We start from the raw sequence: 19,150 nt of genomic DNA, 5'->3' as shown, positions 1-19,150 counted from the left end.
TTAAATCGCAGGTTTTTATCCATGCAGCGCGACAGCCTCTGAGGTAAGAGTGGAGACAATAGCAGCCAGTGGATGGGGATCCATCCCCCCCAGCATGGTGCATGTGGGTACTGCTGTATGAGCTCTACTGTAGGCCTGTAGCTGCACGGTGTGCTGCTTTGACATCACATGCATTGATTGGTGATCGTCAAACACAGACACACAGCTAAAGGAGAGCAATATGTTGCATGACGTTCAGAACAACAGAATCGGTGGCAGAGATTCCTTTTTGTGTCGCTGGCATCCTGTTGAAATGTCCCTTTGTGTTTCTCGCGTTCCGCATCCACATTCTCACGTCACGCGCAGCCCTTTTTAAGGGTCTCGTGCCAAGCTAAGCTCACTGACCCATGGCGTCAAAAATCAGGCAAAGTGTAGGCTATCCATTGCCATGGACACAGAGCGCATATGAGGTTGCCAGAGAAACCTGGCGGGAGTAATCAGTGTAAGCGCTCCATCTACACTGGGGATGTGCACCACACTTTACGCACAGACACACACCTACTACTCTCCCCTCTTTGCTCTCCATTTTCAATAAAACATTAACAAAATAAGAATACATCATCGTCTGATCAAGGATGACGCATATATTGCGTCAGCACATTAGTTTCTAGATGGATATGGAGTGATTTTCACACCGAAGAAAATCAGACTGCAGCCCTTTGTTTCCCCAGCCTGTGCTGGAAGCCCTACGCAGGACTTCTTGTTGCTTTAAGAGTTTTTTTTAATGCCGATGAGTGAACAGGTTTCCCTCCTGAGTGTAATATAATAACAGCTGCTTTTACACTGTGGCAGCCTGCCATTCCTCCTCCTGTTTATTTACAGTGGAGCAGTTCAAATGGATCTGCTTGTACTCAGGTTCCGGCTCCTTCTGACGTGCTCACAACTAATCAATAAACCTAATTGGCTTATTTTGGCAGCAGTGACATAAGCGAGGACGTGGCCTGTTGTTGTTACTGTAGGGGTGCATGCAGTCATGCTGGGACTGAGAGCCAGTGTGCAGAAACTTTTGTATTGATACTCCTAATGTTAAGCTGCCCTCAGAGCCTTTGAGGAAGGAGGCAAACTTTAGTGGATGGATGTAGGAATATTTGGTCTTACTTTAGACCAGCCTCCCCCAACCAGGGTTCCATTAAAATGCATAGATTTAACCAAGAATTACCATGCAGATCCTTAGTGATCCCAACATAAACATCATTGTATCAAATGCCCTTTTCCTGAAATCACATCAGTTTAAGGGTCAGCGCTGAACCGGCTTATTCAGTATTCATTGGGCAAGAATCATGCAGGGTTTTTCAGTTCAGCAGACATTCACGGAGGTAGAAATCCATTAGAATGTGTTTTTAAGGTCTACATGACCTCTCAATGAAGTCTTGATGCTGAAATGCATCTACATATATGCCAACGTGTGTTTTTCAGGTCTAGGCGACCATTCTGTGAATATAAAGGCGTGTGATTGTTAAAAGTGATTTATTTAGAGATTTATCAAGTTCATTCTGTTACTACATAATTCCCTCAGAAGGATGTGAAATGTTTTTTGACCGGGGTGACTTGAGCTTTTTGAATTTTCAAAGGGTGCCTTGACAGAAACTAGAAAAGCACTCGGAGAGCGCAGACCTCCACCATTAGCCCTATCTCCCAATAGTGAAGAATGCTTTAAAAAAATTCCTGGATCCATCCACATGTGCCCACCACCACGGCATTCGCCGATTACTCCCTCCCTGGTGGGGTGGAAACACGGTGAGGCAAAGCATTTGCTTCGCTACAGGTGCCATCAGATGCACCCATGGTCTCACTGGACAACTGGAAGTCATGGCAGAGGGTGAATATTCCTCTATTCCTCCCAGCATTGTGAGTATTCTCGCTACAATTTGCTGTCTTTCTCTATGTTACGCTCCGACTCGTCTCCTCGACCGGACGTTCGTCTTTCAAACTCTATAAACTTCAAAACTTTGAAAAGAAACACGCCCAAAAACTGCTGCTGGGATTGAAGGTACTCATGTCCGCCATCTCCTGGTGCAAAGTGGTACCAGCGCAGACCTCTGCCATTAGCCCTATCTCCCAATAGTAAAGAATCCTTTAAAGAGTTCCTGGATCCAGACGGTGATCTGGATCAGTCGCAAAATCTAATCAGTTCTTCCTTATGCCATTTTTGACATTTCCTAAAAAAAATTTCATCAAAATCCGTCCATAACTTTTTGAGTTATGTTGCTAACAAACAAACAAACAAACGAACAAATGAACAAACCCACCCCATCACAACCTCCTTGGTGGGGGTAAAAAAGGCTGCTTTAGACTATAATGAAGTCACTACACCAACTCAGACCCAGAAATTAGTGCAGCACCATTTGGTAATATATGCAATTACGATTATACTGGACAGTATTGTGATTATGGTAAGATTCATAAATGGTACGATGAGTCTACTTGCTTGGTTCAGTCAGGAACACTCTTATCATACATTTAACCATTTTATTGCAAAATGGATGCACAGTTTACTTGGCCGAGAAGGCTTTGCTCAAAAGATGCTCCCTGGGTAAGTCAAACAGCATGATTGACTTTTCAAGGAGTGCATGGATAGATACATTTATAACAATACGTAGTGAATACAATAAAATAAGTTCAAAAGCAATTAATCCAGCATGAATCTGAATGTGAGGGTGCAACAAGCTCTATGCTATAAAGAAGGAGGCTGGGGTGGAGGAGATTAAGCTTTGCCAGCTGCAGAAGCAGCGTGGTGCATCAGCATTAATGTAAACAGGGATTAATTAACCTTGCAAAGCAGATGGATACGCCTGTTTCCTTGTTTTTCACTGGCAAATGCATCTTGTGAAGCTCCCATCTGAGCCGTTTGGGCCCGGTTAGAAAGCGACAGGACCAATCAGCGATGAGGGGCAGTACTTCCAGGCTCGGCAGAGTCATGATGTAAACAAGCAGCAGCAAGAGGCTGGTGCCATTACAGTGGAAGAGCTTAGCGTGGATGCTGCTAAAGCGCCAGTTTTATCAGAACTTGACGACATTTCTTCATTTAAAGAAGAACAAAGAACAGCAGTGAGTTGTTTTCTATTAAAAAAAAAACACGAAACTCGACTTCTTACATGTCTATAGTCATTATGTTTTGCATTATTCCTTGGTAGCTGTGCACACGCAGCTCGATACCGGCTATGTCACGTGTTGTGTTGCTCTGATTGGCCCGTAGAGATGTGACAGACGGAATGTTCATCCAATCACACTCTGAGTTTTTTTCAAAGCCTCTGCCTTTTCTCAAACGTTTCCTATTGAAGCTTTCCCATATGGATGTGTGAAACAAATCCATCTGGCATGTCAGATTAGGGATTAATGAGAAGGATGTCATATTTAAATACAAAGCTGTGTTGAGAGAAAGAGCTGTGACTGGCTGTTGGATTGGGGAGGTGATAATTAGGATTGGCTGGCCCCAGCTGATCACGACTGGGCTATGACTTCTGTGTCCTGCATAACTAACGCTAGGCTTCATTTATCAAGGAAAATGCAGGGAATAGTGATCATTTTGAATTAACTCAAATCATGCAACTACTAAGGAGCAGAAAAGATACAAAACTGAAGATTTTACATTACTCCTTTCAAAATGATTTTCCTTTTTTAAAAATAATGGTACTTCTACAAAGTGCAATAGTGGCACAATTTTAAACTTAAAGACCTTTCTGCAGGCTTTTTGTAAAACTTAAAAGTAATGCCAAAAATAATTGCAGCTTTTTATGTGATTATGTAATTGCACACCCTGACATGGCATTAGATGAATTGTGTAGCACTAGTAGAAATGGAAACTGCGTAGTCAAAAGTTCTATAATTTCAAGCAACTTCAGTTTGCAGCACTGTACCATACCTTTAATTTGCCTTTAAGTGCACTCATAATTAAGTAAGGACGTTTGCTTTATCCCTGCATGCACGTAGCAATTACTTAATATATAAATGCATGTCTATACAGACTTTTTGCATTATGTTAATGCACACTGGACTATACTCATTTATAAAAAAAAATGCTCTATCACCTATTCACCAGTATACCTGCACATCTGTACAGTTTTGCACCTTTAGTACTTACTTTGTGATATTCATAATCTAATTTACATTTTTTAATTTGCTATTTTATTTTTTCTATAACAATCTATTTAAGTCTAGCCCCTAAATATATATTTTTTAGCTTCTTATTATTTCCGTTCCTCCTCCATGTTCTTTATTTTGCACCAAATGCCAAGTCAAATTCCTTGTATGGGAAAATGTACTTGGCAATAAAACCCTGATTCTGATCTAATCTGATCATTCAGATCAGTGATTCTCATCTGGTCTAGCCTCAGGACCCAGCACCTCCTTCTGAAAGACAAAATGTGACCCAAAAAAATTCAACTGCTCATGAAAAATGTTGCAGTTTGGACCTTAGACAGGACAAAACAAACATGTTTGTGCATCATCACATGCATGAAAACTAGTGTTGGTATGAAAGAAGGAAATTAATAAACAAAATTTTGCTTAGTATCACAGAAAAAATGAAATTAAATAATAAATAATGATTATGGATGCATATCCACTAAGATCTTACATGCATTGTAGACTTTTTCCCTTAAACCTCTGATTTATCTATATGCTATCTTTATTGATCTGCTGTATGACTGCAGAGCTAGATTAAATGTTGCAGAGCTTCCCTTCTCCTTAAATGTGTTTCTGTACTTTGTGCCAGACATAAAATGCTCCTCAGATAGTAAAAATAAAAGTAGCTTTCCTTGTAGCGGGATAGAGATAGCTTGGTTTGTAGTGCTGACAGTACAGTGAGCAAAATATGTTCAAAAGAATTGATTTCAAGATTAACCTCCACACCAACTTTTCCTCTCATCCCCCGGCTGGAAATCAATAACATGTGTGAATGGCTGACTCACTGAGGCCGTGGGGCAGCGCCTTCTCCAAAAACTCTCAGATGAGATTAAAAAAAAAACACACACACAACTTCACCTTCAACAAAGCATGCTCTAGTTTCATACAGGCACAGCTGAAAGCCAGAAGCTGCTGTGAATCCACTGCTGTTCAATTTAAGTGCAAGAAAAAACCCTCTAGCTGACAATCTGCATGGCTGAGAGGGTCATTGTGTGCCAGCTGCCCTCCATCAGAGACGTGAGTGGCACATGAGCAGAGAATTGCACATGGGAAAAATCAGCAGTGACCCTGCCAATTTTGGCAATTTTCAGGGAAATGGTCCATTAAAAGCTGGAACCACCTGCCATTCCTCTCTGTTTTTACAGCAAGCTGGTGGCCTTCTGAATGCATCGCTGATTCAGGATGAAAACGATCACGCAATTTCACTGTATCATCTCTCATTACACTAAAAAGGCAGTAGATGAAGAAGATCTGCTGAAACCATATAAGTGCATTAAGTCATTAATATAAAACTCTGTTATTTAGTCATATTGTGAATCAGGTGCTGTATGCAAAGTTCTCTGAACTGGCCAGCATAAAACCCAACTGCAGCACTTGTTTTTAATGAAGAGTCAGATTAAGAAGCCCTCTAGATAATCTTTTTAATGACACTGTAAAACTAACGTATCGCTCCAGCATACAAGAAGTTAACTTGATGGAATGAAAGCTGTCTCAGGAGTTGCTTCTTTTCAAATAAAAGTCTACTGGATTAATATAAGGCTTTTCCTTGTAGTAATCACATCAAACAAACCCATGTGCCATTCAAAGTGTGCAGCCGAGGGCAAAAAAAGTCACTTTCTGTCATGTCAGGGTGACGGTGTGTTTTCCTTTGCAGCGTGTGAGTTTTGTGACAATAATCTGTCTCTTCTGTGGCTCAGTTAGAAAGGCCAGAGTTCATCCTGTAGGAGTACATGTGAAAACAGAAAGCATGCACAGACAGAGAGAGAGCTCCAATACTAACACTGAATCACGTTGTGTGAGTTCCCCCCCGTCCTTGTGAAGCTAAGTTGTGAAGACAAAGTGATGTGTCAAATGGTGACGTAAACACACAACTTTCCTGAGCCTGAGAATTCAGCCACATGAGCTCTTACTTCACCCATGATGCATTGTGCACCATAATACAGCCTCATTTGATAGTTTCCATTCCGCCTGCATGAGTGATTGCATTTTCATTGTTGCTGCCACATGAGTGTTAGGATTAAACACATAAAAACAGTCCGAATTGGTCAAATTAAATACAATTTTCGTATCTAAAGAAGCATGCATTCTTAGCGTGCATCCATTTTCATGTTGAATGGAGACATGAGTGTACTAACTGTGCTTTTACGCATTATGATGATGCATTTTCCTTGATAAATGAAGCTTAGCGTCAGATGATGCTTGAGCACGCTAACATCTATCTTGATATTGATTCTTGCTGGATTAGCATGGATAAAAGCAGCATTTTGGATTTACCTTGGGTTCAGGAGAAACATGTTGGGAAAGTAGGGGTTTTGTAAAACATGAAAACATCAGAAAGAGAAAAAATGTGGGTTGTACCTAGCAAGCACTTTTTGGCTGACCGCTGAGGTCAACCCTACACATGGGTCTGTATGTGACTGACTGACTGAGTGATGATACTTTCAGAGCCATACATGCAGAGTTGAGCTATGGGTGGGGTTTAGTTTTACTGAAAGCCAAGGGTTGTGTGTAGGGCTGACCTCAGCGGTCACCCAAAAATAAAAAAGAATCAGAGAAAAGTCTCAAAAAGATGCCAATAGAACAGTTTTTCCCAATTTTTTTTTTCTGATGACCCACTTTTTACAAGGCACAAGCCATCGCGACCCATCTACTTCCTTATCTGCATGTCATTCCTTATCAAGTCTACCGTCTCTGCTGTCCTCAGCTGGTTGGCCAAGTTGATGGCTGGCTCTAGCTTGCATATTCCAGACTCAAAGTGGACCCTACCTGGCGCTTTCTGTTTTATAAGCCCAGAAGGAGCCACTGACTTCTGTCACCTAGTCTTTCTTCACATGCTCATGTGCCTTCAGTAGCTGTCTGGACTGGAATTAAAAGTTTCTTTTTTATTTGCCAAGCATTGATAACTGTGACTTTAGCTCTTTTGCCATCCAGTGTCCAGCAGAGTCTTGTTTTGTGTTTTGTCCAGGTGGAGAGGGTGGGTGTTATAGGGTGAAGCCTCCCAAGTGGCTGCAATGTGGAATACAGACATAAATGTCCCAAAATTACTGTGGAAAAAAAATTCTGAAAACTTACTTAAGTGACCCAAAAAAATCTCTACGACCCAACCAGGGGTCCGGACCCAGACTTTTTGAATGAGTGTCATTGAACAGTGGTTCCCAACCTTTGATCCTTAGGCCCCCCCACCCTGTCTAAGAAAAGCAGACCCAGTTGAGCATCATTTTTAATGTTTTTATTGACAAAATCCCAACATAATAAGCCTACATACACTTGTTATTGGCAAAAGATCTATGTATAAACTATTCATTATTACAACGGTGTATTAGAACCAATTTAGAAAAACAAGAGGATGTGTTTATTTTCAAGAAAAACTCAAAATTTCCAAGTTTAACAAGTCTTAAATTTATGAGAAAAATACTTTTAAAGTTGTAAATGTAAATGAAACAAAATGTAGAGTTTTATTTAACTATAAAGTTGAAAATCCAACCCCTGTTTTCAGTTTGATTTCTTGGATTTTTCTTACTTTACACTCTTGTAAATTTATGATTTTAAAAACCTCAAGTGTTTGAGTTTCTAGTGTCAGAATTTTGTTCTTTTTAAACTTGAGAATTTCATTTTTTTTACTTGTAAATGTCAAACTTTTTGTAGTATGAATACTTGTAAATATAGGACTTTATAATTTCAAAAATCTTAAAAAATGACTTTTCTTCTCATGAATGATCACATCTCTTAATTTTTTAAAATCTTTTTGGTTGGCACAATATATATTTTTTCTTTATATGGTTTTAAAAAATAAGTATGTATATCTAATTTTGACAAAATCAGAGCAGACAGGGTCCAACGCCCCCATGGGATCTTTGGCGCCCCCCTAGGGGTGCACTGACCCCAGGTTGGGAACCCCTGCAATGAAATATAAGAAAGGACAGGGAAACAGGTGTAACTTCTTCATGAAAAAGACTTAACCCCATTCATATGCTAGCCTTGCATCAGAGACAATGAAATAAATAAAATAAAGCGCACATAAATCACACCAATAGTACAACTTTGTTTGTGCCTTTTATTTAGAATGGCAGGGGTCATGTCAGGGTGGAAGAGTACCTAGATAAAGTATTGAACCTATGTTGTAATTCAGTCCGGTACTGGATGTGCTAGTACTGGTACCAGATTTCATTACTCACCCTTTTCTTAAACACATTAGGTATTTACAACAAAAGAAAACAGTTGTTTATAATGTTACAGTCATCATCTTATGTGTATTTTTCCAGATTGTTCAAACGCCACATAAATGCTCCCAAATCTATCTGTGTGTACTCCCCCCGCTCTTCCTCACACTTCATCTCGGCGCATTGATAGACTCCTCTCTCGGGTGTGAGTGTCAGCCAGTGGATTCATGTCTGCCTCTGATTGCAGAGAAAAGGAGGAGGAAGAAGAAGACATAAGTTTTGCATATTTGTGGGCAGATTAATTCAGCTCGAGGCCGGCCACAGAACTGGATCAATAGATTCCCAGAGATGAGTTTGGAGCAGCTTCATTAATCACAATGCAGGCGGCTCTGTCCTCCACACCACTGACACCTGCTTTAATCTCATCTGCTAAAGCACCACACACTGTCAACAGTGTCGTCAGAGTCTCTCAATCTAACGCCAGATCAGTAAGGAAGTTGCTTTTAAAAGCACGGGGTGAAATTGTTAGGACATTATTCTATATGGAGTCGATAAGTGCACGCTCAGCTTTAATGATGTATGTGTCAAAGTTTTATGCAGGAAAAGCACATGCTCAAGTTCTCTGCTTAGTGCGGCAGAATTATACTGGAGTAGAACAGATCTCTGTATATTACTGAGGCCTTCTACAGGGTTTAACTTCCTAAGTTTTTAGCTGTGACCAGCAGTAAGTGTCTGCATCCGCATTGCAAACGTTGACAGGTTAAAGCATTACATGCTGCACTTTCTTTCGCCGTCACATTGGTGTATGAGCTCAACTGGTAGTGCAGGAGATTTCCATGCAGGGGTCCTCAAATTCTAATCCCAGGGTTTTGGAAATGATTCCAAATAAATCTTGAACTCTGCAAGCTCAGAGGATTTTCTGCTGTTTGACGGGGTCAGCTTAAAATGATTCTACTGTATTGCAAAATTCAGTGGAGGCTTTTTCTTCAGCTGGATCTTCTTAGTGACTGTACTTGACTCTGAACTTTTGTCACAACTTCTGGATATATACCAGGATTTAGGAATGCATGTTTTCTGCCTTCTCTTAGGGTTCCCTTTTTTATATATTTTGATACTTTTTCCAAATGCATGTTTTAAATGATTCAATCTCTGTTGCTTTAATGGTTGATAGTACTGAAAAGGTCCCTGGCTTTAAAAGAACCACATCAAGTGAAAATGACAGGTGTGTAGAAGAAGAATGAAACCATCAAAGGTACAGCGAGGATATCAGCCTTGACACAGTCAGCAGAGGCAGATCTTATCCTGTTGATTTAATTGTTGCAGACGATGTTTTTCCTCTCTCTAAGTTTTGACATGCAAGCCTCTCCATATGAGGCTCACCTGTTGTGATAACAGCATCATGAGTTAAACGACTTCATGGGAGGGAGGCGATGATGTCTGCGAGGTTTAGATCTCTGTTGTAATTATTATCTTTTAAAACAGTACCATTGTTTATTCCATTCATGCTGCGTGATATCAGTCAGCAGTTCCCTCTCTTCTCTTGTTCAGTGTGCGCCAGGCTGGTTCCAGTGTGACACTAACGTCATCGCTCTGAGTCAATAAAATGTTTCCTCTACTCCTCTGTTTATGAAAACACAATTGCAATGAAAGGAAAGGTCACCTCTTCATGGCATGACCATGAGACGCAGAATAATTACATCCTGTATCATTTTGAATAAGCTTATTTTGCCATTTATACCAGTCTCTGAACAAAACTAAACTGAATCAAGTAAGGCCATGCAAAATTACAAATGAGCTGGGGATGCATAATATTATCCCTCTGATGTTAGTATTAACAGAGATTACCTTAAAAAGTTAACTATTGGTAGATTTTGAAAATTCTGCTGATATTTACAACTGATGTATCAGCTGAAAATATTTGCCTATATTGGCTATAAATATAAGCCAACATCAACAGGAAATATAAGTCTGTACTGGATATAAATGTCAGCCCTTATCAGCTGGAAATATCAGCCTATAATGGCTGTAGATAATATCCAATATCCGCTGTATTGGATGTATATATACACCAATATACTGGCCTAAATCTTCTGTAAATATTGGCTGGTAGTGACCGTAAATTTTGACATATATTGTCTATAAATATTTAGGGCTGCAACTAATGATTATTTTTTATGTTGACTAATCTATCAATAAATTTCCTGATTAGTCGATTAGTCACGGTTATTTGGCATACTATTTTGGATCCCCATTTTATGTAAATAGTAGCAATTTAAATAGCAGCAGATCACCTGCCTCGCAGGTTACACATAACTAAAGGATGGCTTTCTTTAAAGTGACTGGTATGTCCATAAAAGTAAATAAAGCAAATAGCCCAACCAAAGTCCAAAAGTACAAATTAAGCTTAATTTAAACAAATCAAACTTCCAGCCCAAGAGACTGAACAATAGATTATAATTTCTTTAAACTGCAGTGCAGGAACAATATGTCAACATGTTCTGGTATGAGGCTGGCTCTCTTCTTTGAGTAGTGAACTGCAAGCACAGATGAGTTTTTACTGGCCAATATTTGATTTTACCTATATCAAAAACAATAATACGATGCGTCGACACTTGAATTTCCCTGTTGACTAATTTTTATAGTCGACATAATTGTTTATGGCGACTAATCATTGCAGCCCTATAAATATTTACCTAAATCATCTGGAATATTGACCAATATTGTCCATAAATATTGGCCTATATTGTCTGTAAATATCATCCTACATATCAGCTTTAAATATCGGCCTATATCAGTTTTAAATGGCAGCCTGTATTGTCTGTATCTACCTACTGTAAATATCTTTCTATGTTATCTGTAGATATTGGACTTCATGGGGTGTGAATGTAGACCTATATCAGTTGTAAACATAGTCCTTTATCATCTGTAAATATGGGAATGTATTTGCCGTAAATATATACCTGTATTGGCTGTAGATATTTAACTTTATTGCCTGTAAATTAAGACCTATATTGGAAGTAAATAACAGGCTACTTTGGCTATAAATATGGCCCTATATATATCCTGTAAACACTGGCTATATCAGCTCTTTATATCAGCCTATATCAGCTTTAAATGTCAGCTTATATTGGCTTTATATATTGTCTGAAAATACTGGCCTATATTGCCCGTAAATAAAAACCTATTTTTTGGCTGTGAAATTGGATTTTGTCTGCTGCAATTAATTTAATTTGCATTTAAAAGCTATGAATATTAGCCTTTATTGGATGTAAATATAGACCAAAACTGGTCAAATATTGACTTTTTTTGTTTGTGAATATTGGCCTACACTGGCAATAAATACCTGCCTATATAGTCTGCAAATATTGGCCGTGAATATAAACCTATATTGGCTGTAGATATAAATCCATATTGACTCTTAATATTGAGCTATGTTTACTGCATTTATAAGTCTTTAAAGGCTTTAGATATTGGCCTTTAATGGATGTAAATATAGACCCACATCGGCCGCAAATATTGTCCTGCATTGGCTGTAAATATCTATGGCTATGTCAAATGTAATTATTGGCCTTTATAGGCTATAATTATTGTCCTTTATAGGCTATAATTATTGGCCTTTATACGCTGTAATTATTGGACCTTATTGAATGAAAACATCGACCGGACATTTGTAGAGTTTTAAGCAGGACTAAGTTAGCTATGACAGCTGAACTCTTTTTTGGTTCATCCTCTTTGCCTAATATTTTAAGTATGATCAGGGTGCACATGGCCTAGTGGCAAGGTTGTTGCCCCATCTATGTGGGTGGCCAGGGTACAAGTCCAACAAGCAAGTCCTTTCCTGCATGTCTCTTCCCCAATCTCTCATCCCTGTATCAAACTTTATCAGCTGCTCTCTTAAAAACAAAGGCATAAAAAGCCCAAAAGTACATCTGACTGCTGTAGGAATTCTGCATGGACAAAATAGTGTAACATGATGGATGAACATTAAAATAGCTGTATCAGACACTCAAGTAGAAACAGTTACTAAGCGATGCAGAAAATGCACAAATTGGTGCATAAAAACGGATCAGAATTCAGGGAAAGAAATGTTGGTGCAAAAAATGTTGTGGGAGAGACCTTCAGACCCCCACTTTAATATTTAAATATTTTATGTATTGATCAACAGGCTGGTGCTGAAGATCGTTTTATGAAACTGACTACACTTATGAGCAGAATTTGTTCATTTAAAAGTGAAAGTGAATTAAAAAGTTCCCATTCTTGGTAAAAGTGCTGCCATTTCTATGATCCCAGCAACATATTTAATAACCAGACAACATTTTTGGCTCTGTGAGGACACATTCTTCTGGAAGTATTCTTGGTGTCAGGGTGGAGGAGTTGTTCCCTGTCAGATTCTTTTGTAGCACTGACGCAGATCCGGCCACACCGCCTGGAGGAAACTGGTTTCGCCTCGCATCAGAGATCTGCCACTCTCCATCGCTGACTTGCACGCTGATCGCTGTATGGGAACGTTGAGAGCTACTCTCTTCAATTCCTCTGTCAGATTAGGTTTCTGAGTGACGCTGGGTGCCCTGTGACTGGTGTGGTGGCTGCTGAATCCCAGTCTGGTGTGTTCTCAGGGTGTCTGTACAGTTTGTTTCTCTGAGAGGAAAGTTGTGTTCTTTAACCAAATGCGTCGCTTGGGTGGACTCTTCCAAGATTTCAGTGGCCGTTTATCGATCAATTAGTGGTGGAAAATATCTGCCTACATGTCCAGAGCAGAGCACATTTTTCATCCTCTTAATTTCTCCCGACTTTGACAGCAAATCATGCACTATGTTACGTCATCACTGCCGAGAGTATTCTGGCCCTAAAATCTCTAAATACCTGACAGTTCTGGTGCATTAGTCAGCTTGCTGCAGGTAATCCACAGAGCTGCATGTCTTCTGAGGTGAAGGGCTTTGTGAGCTGTCCCTATGGTGCCTACCAAAACATAACCGCCATTGGATGTCATTTATAAGTCAGTAGAACCAGTGAGGAGCAGGCCATTGGTGGCACTGGTTTCCTGCTTTTTTTCTTGTGTATTTCTCCCCTGAGATGTCCTACTCACTTCCAAGTTGGTCACGTCATTTCCCCCCTTCTCTGAATATTGTCTACGTCAGAGATTTAAGAGAAATAGCCCATCAAAAATGGCGTTGAATGCTAAAACACCCCACTCTCTGCATGATCTCACTGCTCATTTGCAGCAGAAATGCTTGAGTATATGCTATCCAGACTTGTGTGAGAGTATTTTGTTGTGACATTTATAGTAAAAGAATCATTTTCTCTCAGGGGCATCAGTGTTGAACATCGCTTCTGACTGTAATCACATCTCTAAACATGAATTATTTCATCAAAATAGCAGCTCAGATCTGAACCCTGATTTCTAGGTGTGGGATTATCTGCTACCTGTGGATTTGGGTTACTTCATTTTTGCTCTCAGAAATGCACTCTAATCTTAATCCCATCTAAAGATAATCCTCCATAATTGTGGTTATGTGTCCCTTACACTGGCCTGATAACAAAGGCTGACATCTCTCTGATGAGGCCAGAACAGTGATTTAATTCAGAGAGGGACGACTGTGCTTTTATATTATTGCATTTAAAACTATGTCACATCAGGATTTATGCAGACAGCTATATGAGACAGGGCCCTTTGGTTAATTACAACCTATGGTGAATATAATCATGTTCCTTATATCTGCAGTCAACAGTATCAGTATTCAAGACATGAAACAAAGCTGCCAGTTTAAGAAGCGACAGGCCGAGGAAAGCCTGAAGACTAAAGGCATTACTGGTTCAACTTTGGAAAAGATATGATTATTATTCTAAAGGAAAATATTATTAAATCCTGTGAAAAAACACAATTTAAATCATGAATTTTATATACTATTGTAAAAAATACTGTTAAAAAGAGCTACATTTGAAATAAGAATGTAGTTATCAAGTGGTAGTTGTGCTTAAATGCAAGTAAAAGTAAAAAAAACGACATAAAATGCAAGTTTTTGTACATGATGCTTTGTGTAACATCGTGCACTTTCTCCCCCCAAGGGAAGGTGGGCGTCCCCGATCTCTGACACTGTTATTATGGGGGCTGAAAAGTTTGGGAACCCCTGATGTAAATCATGAAAATCCTAAAAAGCAGTGGGTTTGTTTCTCAAACTAGATTATTAACTTTATCACAAAAGGACACTGTGACACTGACATTTGGACCTATCTTTGAGTTGACTGAAGAAAATGAAAAATGAAGTCGCAGTTTGAATATATTTTCCAAATTGTGTTATGTTTCGTTTTTCCGGCTCTTTTAGGTCTGACAAGAATCCCATATTACTAAAAAACTGAAACCAACACTAAAACCAGGGGGAGATCATTTGCAATAGTTAAAAGCCATTAGCCTAATTTTAAAAAATCTAAAAATGTTATTAAAATACATTCAAGCACCAGAATCAAATAAATGTAAGCAGAAGCTTGACTTAACTTTAATGTCAACTTTTTATAAATTATTAGGTATCTGTACAGAGCTGGTGGATTTACTGGTGTTGAATTAATTGGTGACACTGTTAAATGTTCTACTTTGGCACATCATGTTTGAAAGAAATGATCAGTGCTATAGTTAACCCTTAGAGCTCACAGGGCACAGATCCGTGCTGCAGGCATGCCTGTGATAATTTGCCGGGAATAATAAACTCCTTATATGGACATCCTGGTGTGTGTGCTTAAAGGTCACATCCTCAGGCTTTATAAAATGTGTTTTTTCTTCTTATGTGTTGTTGAGTTGAAGTTGTGATTAATGTTATATCACATACTTTTTAACTTTGAGGACAGCGTTGTCGTATATGACAAGAACAGACACGTCTTATTCAAAGTTGGCTACCTTTTGAACTGTAACTTTTAGGCACTTAACATTTTCTTATGAAAGTTCTCCATTGTGCCATTTGAATGCCTCCTTTCACGCCATCGTAGCTCTTACAGAACATTTTCCAGTGAGTCAGGAACATGCCTGACTTTCTGGGGTCTTTAAAGATTAAATCTACACCAGTAACTCTGATATTGAACATCTCTTACTGCATTTATAATCCATTTTTCGATCGTTCCTGCAATTAGTTGGTTAGCCCACCACCATATTATCTGTTTATATCCCAGAATGCATTGCGATTCGCATCATGCTTTGCTGAACTGCACATGTGCACAGACTTGAAACTGAAGAAGAGAGCCTGAATGACTCATAATAGAGAAATATAAACACAAGGAGGCTGTAATTTGTCCCTCAGAGTCACTGCATTTTAACTAATGATTTAAACTCCCAAAAGCACAAGGACTCTGCGAAACATGAAAAGAAGACTTTTATGTCACAGAATCACAATTTTTTTACATCTTAAGTCCCAAAGAGATGGGAGAACAAATGTGACTAAAAACCCTTAGACATTAATGTTTACTGTTTTTAAATACAGAAAAATCTTTGAGTTTTAATTTGTTTTGGTTTTTCTTTTGTCTTTATAGTAAAACTTTTGTTTTTATTGAAATGAGACTGCTGCAACAGGTTGAAGTCCAGGTTGTCCTGAAATAAAAAGGATGTTTAGAGCTTGTCTGTGCACCGCAGGGTTGATGTTTTACGAGCTTTTAAGACAAAAAGTCCAGGTAAGACACAATGGTTAAAAAATAGCCCAGAGCTCAAAGGGTTAAAACAGTAAAGTTTTTAGGAAAGCATTTTGGGGTCACAGAGTATATTTGAATATGAATTTTATAAAATATAGGCGACTTTGCTGTACTCAAAACATTATCACTCTGCAAAGGCTTTCCTATTATTGTTATGTCTCTAAAAAGGAATTATATTTATATGAAGTACAATTGTGGAGGTACTTCACATCTCATGTCACGGTTCTATGAGGGTTTTGGGCCCCAGAAGATGATCAGGTTTCACTTTGGGCCGCAGCATACTCAAGTTTGGGAATGGATGACTTAGACGAATACAAATTAGACCGAAATTAAGTATAAATAATAATTTAAAAGAAAAAGTAAAAATGGGATGAAAATCAACAAAAAATCCCAAACTATTACAACCTTAGTGACATAGTTTGTGTAACTTCTGTTGACAGTCAGGGTGTCCAAACTGTGACTATTGCTTCATTTATGTCCAGTCTTCTCTACGGTTCAAGCAGAAAGAGCTTCACCAGTTGCAGGGCAGAGACAGCAGAGGACATGCCAGTTTTTCTAATGGACTCTTATCCTCTGCTGAAACCGGACGAAGATGACATCAGTACAGAACGGTCCTTAAGTGTCTTCATTTGGCCTCCTTCCCACCGCTGCTCTTAAAAGTGAGCACACTTCTGTGACATTGAAGAGTTTCCCTTTTTTAACACTCTTCTCAAAGAGGAGATGACAAACTGTATCTATCTGTCCTCGTATAATACCTCTGCGAGGCGTTTTACAATCCAGAGTGCTAATAGGCTCATGGCGGATCAGACGCTGTTAGCCCATCTGAGATGAAGGAGAGGGCTCATCTGTTCGACTGAGCATGTAGCAGCTCTGAGTCATGTGTCTGTAGGCATTCACACCACCCTGAGCTAGGTTTCACATTGTGTATGTTGCATGTGGTCCTACAGGGGATGAATGCCACACATGTCTTTGCTTATCTCTAAACACATGGAAGATATGAGCTTTAAGTCCTTGAAGAAAATTGCATCATGTTTGCTTCAGGCAAGGAGAAAACTCTGAGTTTTACAAGTATAGAAACGACTGGAATAGAGCATCTTTGGCACTGCGGAGAGCTCCCAGAGGTTTTAAGGTCACAAATAGATCACAGAAGCAATTACAGTCCTCCAAGGTCACTGTAGAAGCCACAAACCGCCACCGTAATGCAACACAACCTGCAGCTCGCCCAATGGGACTGAAGCGTTCGGCATCATTGTGATTTAAAGAGTAAAGAAAAGGACGTTTTATTGTCAGAGCATCACCAGTGAAATACTTTGGAGCTGTATTCTGTGTTTTTAAAACATGCTCTGGATTAATTTGCGCTGGACATAAACTAATTAAAGTTGTTGAAAATTATAAAGGGGATTAAAGCGAGGTATAAGAAAGAGAGCCGATAAGGCAGCACCGGTGGTAATAAACAGGAGCTAGAGGCTGGAACAGAGACAGCCCAGGAGACGGCGTCTAACTGTCCAGCAGGCCTCTAGAGAGCTGCTGCGGAGGCCAGATGATTGCCTCTGGTTGGAGCAGAATGCAGATTAGTGATTGGCAGTGTCTTAACTGGGAGCGGGGCTGTGCTCCGTAGCGATGATTCACCAGGAAGACACCAGCAACAGCAAAGCGAAGCGGCGGCTCCTCTGCACACATGCGGAGAATAGTTAAAAGGATTAACCGCTTCTTGCTTTTCCCCAATCCTGCAGCTCATTTCACAGGCGAGTCACAAACAGGAGCCTCACGTCGGCCCTGCATCAGTGTTCCGCCCCGGCAGGTCTCGCTGCCCATCAGGAGAGATGTCAGTGTGGGAATCAGAGAGGGGAGACCTGATCTGACCTGATGGATGAGGCGATCAGAAAGGATGTTTTTCTATTTTTTCAGGAGGCTGGTAATATCTTTGTAAAGCTTGACACATTCTGTTGTGACCTTCGCTGTCAAAACACCCATCTTCTATTCCTAAAACCTCTTAAACTAATTCTCATGCAGCACTGCACACCTGGAGTGTGTGGCTGCAGCACTCCAAGCTGCCAATACTAAGAGAGAAGTGAGCAGATAAGGTTCAGGGTTTAAAGACATAGTTTTTGTGCATTTATTCTAATGGCATTGTGCTGATGCAGGCCATGAACTGCATTTGAATTTCTATATTTTGTTTGTGTTGCAGATAAGAAGAGAAATCCAAATCCCCTCTGCATGAAAATTATAAAAAAAAAACAAAAAAGAACAGTGTATAAAATATTGCAGAAAGCCTCAAAGGAAGGCTGTGATGCAATCTGGAGTCATGGTTCTTTAGTTGTAAGACATATTTTACTGTATGTAAACATTTCTTTGCAGCTCTACATGTAAATACATTCTAAGCTTCTGTTTTGTACTAGACATGAGACTTTGCATCATGTAGGAATGGAAATTAAGGGCATAGTTGCACAAATTTGCTTATAAGTGGAGATTTTCAATGGCATTCCATGCAAATGGAGGCAATGCTGAGAACGGATATTTTTGGGGTTATGCAGGAAGAGTTTCAGTTTCCAAACTGTGATGTCATCAATCAGTCTGGGTTATAGGTTGTACACAGAGGGTCTTGTGTATGTGCTCAGAGGATTACAGGTTGAAAAATCATGGGAAACATCCTTAAGTCTGTGATATCTCACGTTTTTAAAGTCATTTAAGATCTGAAATTCGTCCCGTCTGTTCAGTTTAAAAATGATCACCTTTTGGAAGACTACTGCTCCCATTCATGTCACTTCTCCCTCACCAACCAATCAACATCAAGAATGGGCAAAATTTTTGATAACACCTTTTTAACCAAGTAGAAACTAATCTGACTCATCTCTCTAAGGTTACAGTTCCCTGGCATAGAACTGCCACTCATACCAGCAAACTCTTCCTTTTCATGATTTTCATTTTACTTTTTCATGAATAGCAAATGTGAAGAACATAAAAAAGTATTTAAAAAGATACTGTGGTCACCGAGGGAAGTGGAAGTTAACTTTTCAACTGAGCATCTAAAAGTTTACTGACTGATCGGCTACTCAACAGAAAAGGATTTTCAGCTAGCTCTGCCCTGACCAGTGACCTGCCAGTCCTCTCCTATAAAGTGTTCAAAGCATGCAAAAAATGAATATTTTGTTCCC

General features: G+C 39.5%; 1 protein-coding gene across 3 annotated transcripts in view; it reads left to right on the top strand.

The window, feature by feature from the left end:
- The window catches only part of fgf13a (fibroblast growth factor 13a), a 199,274-nt gene that overhangs the window by 7,973 nt on the left and 172,151 nt on the right, over positions 1-19,150 (top strand). The gene's annotated exons all lie outside the window — the stretch shown is intronic.

This window comes from Cheilinus undulatus, linkage group 10, assembly GCF_018320785.1.
Source record: "Cheilinus undulatus linkage group 10, ASM1832078v1, whole genome shotgun sequence".
Classification (NCBI taxonomy): domain Eukaryota; kingdom Metazoa; phylum Chordata; class Actinopteri; order Labriformes; family Labridae; genus Cheilinus; species Cheilinus undulatus.
This window is presented reverse-complemented; position numbering and strand designations above follow the sequence as displayed.